The 6,151-nt window shown below is 41.2% G+C and overlaps 1 long non-coding RNA gene across 1 annotated transcript in view; it reads right to left on the bottom strand.

Moving 5' to 3' along the window:
• LOC118672154 overlaps positions 1-6,151 on the bottom strand; it is a 36,048-nt gene that overhangs the window by 5,527 nt on the left and 24,370 nt on the right. The gene's annotated exons all lie outside the window — the stretch shown is intronic.

Here is a 6,151-nt window from a genome sequence, read left to right as displayed (position 1 = left end):
GAGGGCTGTAAAATGGACAAATTAGAGATGAAAGTGATAGAAATGAACAAGAATGCAGAGTGAAAGCAGGGTTCTAGTTCTAATCCTATATAATACAGAGATAATATGCAAATTAACCCTCATGCCCTCACAAGATGGCTGCCTATGACCAGGCAGGCAGGGGGGTTAGTGAGGGACAACCAAATGACTGAACAAGCAGGCTATGTGGGACAACCAGGCTGGCAAGGGCATAGTAAGGGGTGACCAGGCCGGGGGGGGGGGGCAGTTAGGGGCGATTAGGCTGGCAGGGGGCAGTGAGGGGCAAATAAGCCAGCAGGGGGGATGCAATTGGGGGCAACCAGGCTGGCAGGGGGGGGGGCAGTTGGGTGTGATTAGGCTGGCAGGAGGGCAGTGAGGGACAAATAGGCCAGTAGGGGTGGGAAGTTGGGGATGACCAGGCCAGCAGAGGGGGGCAGCTAGGGGTGACCAGGCCAGAACGGGGGGCAGTTAGGGGCGACCAGGCAGACAGGCGGGTGAGTGATTAGGAGCCAGCGGTACAGGATTGTGAGAGGGATGTCCAACTGCCAGTTTAGGCCCGATCCGGGGATAGGGCCTAAACCGCAGTTGTACATCCCCCAAGGGGTCTCAGATTGGAGAGGGTGCAGGTTGGGCTGAGGCCACCCCCTTCCCGTGCACGAATTTCATGCACTGGGCCTCTAGTACTAGTATAAAGAAAGGAAGGGAAAGCACAGAAGAAGCTACACAGTGTCACAGCATTCAAACCTCCCAGTTACTTTGTGGTTATAGATTTTACTTCCTTTGGGGGGAAATAGTTTTCCTCTGAACCTCCTCCCCCTCCAAAAAAATTAAAGAACTTTTTAGATAATTATTCCTATTACCTTCTAATTTCTACATATAATTTTGCTTACGAAGGAACCTGATTTTTCTCAATAACACTCATATTTTAAGGTAGAACCAGAAACAGAAATTATTTCTTAATAGCAAAAAGAATGTGACTGTATTTTATCATAGCCATTGTCAAAGTGGTGTTTTTCTTTGATACCTTTTTAAAGTTTATAATTTGGCTTCATTGTGTGGATATGTAAAAAATAAGTTAGTAGAATACCAATTTATTCATTTACAGTGATGGTCATACTTTTCTAATGAGGGGGCTGCTTGAGGGAATCTCCTTCCCCAGTGTAGGAATCCTAATTAGTAGTAAGAAGCCTGCTTCATGAGAAGAGTATTTAAAGGGGATAAAAAATAATTATAAGGAACATTTCACCTAGGCCATAATGAAGACTAATGAAATATCTTGCCTAGAGTAGGCGTTTATTACCAGATTTTAATTAAACTCTGTAGAGCTAACCTATTGACCTCAAAAGCACTGGGCAATTGCTTTCTTATTCTGTCTCCTAACTATTTAAATAATTGCTTATGCAGACAGATAAGATTTAATTATATACGGGTCAATTATTCTGGAATCCTGATTAAAGCAGAAAGGACTTAGAGTCACAGCTATTTTGATTAATATTCTTCCTCACAGATTAAGTGATTTATAGACTTAATTCCTTATCTCTTATAATAAAACCATTCATGATAATATAGAAATACTTATAATACTCTTTGCCTTTGTTTTCCCTTTTGGATTAATCCTCACCCAAGGATATTTTTTTCCATTGATTTTTTAGAGAGAGTTGAAGGGAGGGATGGGGAGAGAAAAGAAAAACATGGATGTGAGAGACACATTGATTGGTTGCTTCCTGCACACATCCTGACTGGAAATGGGAACCAACTTGCAACCCAGATACGTGCCCTGAACTGGGAATCTAACCTGGGAGCCTTAGGTGCGCAGGCCAACACTCTAACCATTGAGAACACTGACCAGGCCTTTTGCTTTTTCTTTAATTGATATGAGGGATCACTGAGATTTGGGAACTGTTTCTGACCTATTAATGCTAGGTATGAGAACCCAAACAGGATACATGCAAGGAAAAGGCAGGAGGCTGTTTCCAAGAACAACACTGATTAGGAATAAGGGAGATAGTTTAAGTCTTACTCCTCCCTGATAAGTAGCACTGGAAGAAGATTGTGAAATGTTACAAAGGCAAGAAACTTTTTCTCTAACTTACAGATAAATCTATTTAAAATGTATACACAGAAAAAATTGATACTTAGGAATAAACTTAACCAAAGAGGTAAAAGACTTGTACTAGGAAAATTACAACACATTGAAAAAAGTGATAGAGGAAGATATAAACAAGCAGAAGAATATACCGTGTTCATGGCTTGGTAGCATTAATTTCATTAAAATGCCTGTACTATCCAAAGCAACCTATAGATTCAATGCAACCCCTATTAAATTACCAATGGCATATTTCACAGATCTAGAAAAAAGACTCCAAAAATTTATATGAAACCAAAAAAGACTCCGAATAGCCACAGCAATTTTGAGAAAGAAGAACAAAGTTGGAGGGATCACAATACCAGATATCAAGTTATACTACAAAGCCACTGTAATCAAAGCCTGGTACTGGCACAAAAACAGTCATATAGATCAATGGAACAGAACAGAGGACCCAGAAATTGACCTAAGACATTACACTTAATATTTGACAAAGGAGGCAAGAACATACAATGGAGTCAAGACAGTTGCTTCAATAAATGGTGCTGGGAAAAGTGGACAGATACATGCAAAAAAAAAAAAAAAGAAAACTAGACCACCAACTTACATTGTACATAAAAATAAACTCAAAATGGATAGAAGACTTAAATGTAAGTTGGGAAACCATAAGAATCCTAGAAGAAACCATAGGCAACAAAATCTCAGGCATCTCTCATAGCAATATGTTTATGGATACATCTCCTAGGGCAAAAGAAACTAAGGAGAAAATAAACAAGTGGGACTACATCAAAAGAAAAAGCTTTTGTACAGCAAAAGAAACCATCAACAAAACAAAAAGGGAGCCCAGCGCATGGGAGCACATATCTGGCCATAATACATCACATAAAGGGTTAATATCCAAACTATACAAGAAACTCATACAACTTAACAAAAGGAAGATAAACAATCCAATTAAAAAATGGGCAAAGGACCTAAATAGACCCCTCTCTCAAGCTGACATACAGATGGCCAAGAGACATATGAAAAAATGCTCAAATTCACTGATCATCAGAGAGATGCAAATTAAAATGATAATGAGGTATCACCTCACACCTGTCAACAAATCAACAAATGACAAGTGCTGGTGAGGATGTGGAGAAAAGGGAACCCTAGTACACTGCTGGTGGGAATGCAGACTGGTGCAGCCACTGTGGAAAACGGTATGGAGTTTCTTCAAAAATTTAAATATGGAACTGCTATTTGACCCAGTGATCACACTTCTAGGAATATATCATAAGAAACCAGAAACACCGTTCAGAAAGAATACATGTACCCCCATGTTCATAGCAGCACAATTTACAATAGCTAAGATCTGGAAGCAGCCCAAGTGCCCATCAGTAGATGAGTGGATAAAAAAGCTATAGTACAATTATACCATGGAATACTATCTTACCTAATAATAGGCAAATGTGTAAATTGACCGTACCTTTGCTACATTAACCAGCCAATCAGGAGAGTATGCATATTACCCTAACAAAGATGGCGGTTAATTTGCATACGTAGGCTCCAAGCAGTAGAGCGAAGCCTGCCAACCTGGGGGCAGAGCAGTGCCGCCGGCCCCGGGCTCGTAAGGCTTCGCTGGGCTGCTGGCCCCGGGGCGATGAGGCTTCACTGTGCCGCCAGCCCCAGGGCCGACTCCAGCCCGAGCCCGGCCAGAGCGAAGGCCTGGGTACCGGGTGCCAGAGGAAAACCGGTGCCAGCAGCCAGGGGAAAGGAAGGCCTATTGTGCGAATCTCTTCATGCAACAGGCCTCTAGTGTAGCAATAAAAAAGAAAGATCTCCTACCCTTTGAGACAGTATGGAGGGATCTGTACAGCTTTACGCTAAGCGAAATAAGCCAATCAGAGAAAGATAAGTATCACACGATCTCACTCATATGTGGAATCTAATGAACAAAATAAACTGTTGAACAAAATAGATCCAGAGACATAGAAGCATGAAGCAGATTGTGAAATGTCAGAAAAAAAGGTGGGGGTGGGTAGGTGGGTGGGTGGAAGAGATCAACCAAAGAACTTGTATGCATATCTGTATAACCCATGGACACAGATAAAAGGATGGTGGAGGCCTGGGGCGAACGGTGGGGGTGGGGTATAAAAGATCAATGAGGGAAAAAGGGAACATATATAATACTTTCAACAATAAATATTAAAAAAATATCATGCTTAATAATGAAATTGTGAAGACTTTCTTTTTAAGGTTGGGACTAAGGAGAGGATATCCATTTTCATCACTTCTATCTAACTACACTGGAGGTTCTAGCTCAGCCATGGGCAAACTACGGCCCACGGGCCGGATCCGGCCCGTTCGATATGAATAAAACTAAAAAAAAAAAGACCGTACCCTTTTATGTAATGATGTTTACTTTGAATTTATATTAGTTCACACAAACACTCCGTCCATGCTTTTGTTCCGGCCCTCCGGTCCAGTTTAAGAACCCATTGTGGCCCTCGAGTCAAAAAGTTTGCCCACCCCTGTTCTAGCTTATGCAATAAGGCAAGAAAAAATAAAAGGCACAAAATCTGAGAAAAAAAGAAGTAAAAATGTCTTTATTTGCAGATGGCAAAGTTATATAAATATAGTATTTAAATAAGTCTATAAAAACTATTTAATCCAAGAAGTAAATTGAGCATGTATCAAATTATAAGGTCAATATGTAAAAATAAACTGTGTTTTTCCCTGGCCTGGTGGCTCATTTGTTTGGAGCACCATCCCACATACCAAGAAAGGTTGCCAGCTTGATTCCCAGTCGGGGCACATACCTAGGTTGTGGGTTCAATCCCTGGTCAGAGCACAAATGGGAGGCAACCAATCAATGTTTCTGTCTCTCACATCAATGTTTCTCTGATTCTCTTGCTCTCTCTCCCCCTCTCTCTCTCTTTCAAAACAAAACCCATATTCTAAGGTAAAGATTAAAAAATAATAATAAACAAATAATTTGTATTTTTATATTAACAGAAAACAATTAGAAAAGTAAAAATTTAAAAATCAATACCATTTACAATAGTATCAAAAATACCACCATATATTCTAGGAATAAACGTAAGAAATGTAAAACTACCTCTACAGTGAAAACTACAAATCATTACTGAGAGAGAGTAAGGAAGATCTAAGTCAATTATATACACACATACATTTATATGTAAATACTAGAGGTCCAGTGCACAAAATTCATGTATGGGGGCGGGCGGGGGGGAGGTCACTCAGCCCGACATGTATCCTCTCCAATCTGGGAGCCCTCAGGGGATGTCCTACTGATGGCTTAGGCCCGCTTCCCATGATTCTCTGCTGTCTTTGGGTCCGCTTGGCCGCTCCCGGGTCGCCACCAGCGACGGCCAAGCAGGCCCTGCTGTGCACTGTCTGTGGGGCCTTCTTGGCCGCTCCTGGGTCGCCACCAGTGATGGACAAGCAGGCCCTGCTCTCAGCAGCCACCCCCCCGGGACTGGAAGACTCCAGCAGGGCTGAGAGGACTGGGCACCACCATCTTGTGGCTATGGGTGCTGCCATCTTTGTGTTGGAGTGATGGTTATTTTGCATATTACTCTTTTATTAGATTGGATTCAAACAGACATATATATCCATACATATACACATAAGGGGGAAGAGAGATACCATTTTGTTGGATTGAAAGACTCAATATTGTAAATCTTTCAATTCTCCACAAATTGATCTAAATATTTAATGTAACCCAAATCAAAATACCATTAGGCATTTTTTTGAGAAACTGTCAAGCTGATATTAAAATACATAGGATATATAAAGGACCTAAAATAGTCAAAGCACTCTTGAAAAAGAAGTACAGGTAAAGGACTTAGTCAACAGATTTTTTTTTTTTAATCCGTATCTAAGGATATTTTTTCCCTTGATTTTTAGAAAGAGTGGAAGGGAGAGGGAGAGACAGAGAGAAACACCAATGTGAGATAGACACTTCAGTTGGTTGCTTCCAGCATGCCCCCAACCAGGGCCAGAAGCCTGTAATCAAGGTACGAGCCCTTGACCGGAATCAAACCC

The sequence above is a fragment of the Myotis myotis genome, unplaced genomic scaffold (assembly GCF_014108235.1).
Source record: "Myotis myotis isolate mMyoMyo1 unplaced genomic scaffold, mMyoMyo1.p scaffold_m19_p_17, whole genome shotgun sequence".
NCBI lineage: Eukaryota > Metazoa > Chordata > Mammalia > Chiroptera > Vespertilionidae > Myotis > Myotis myotis.
The sequence above is the reverse complement of the archived record's forward strand: the minus strand, read 5'-3'. Positions and strand labels throughout refer to the sequence as shown.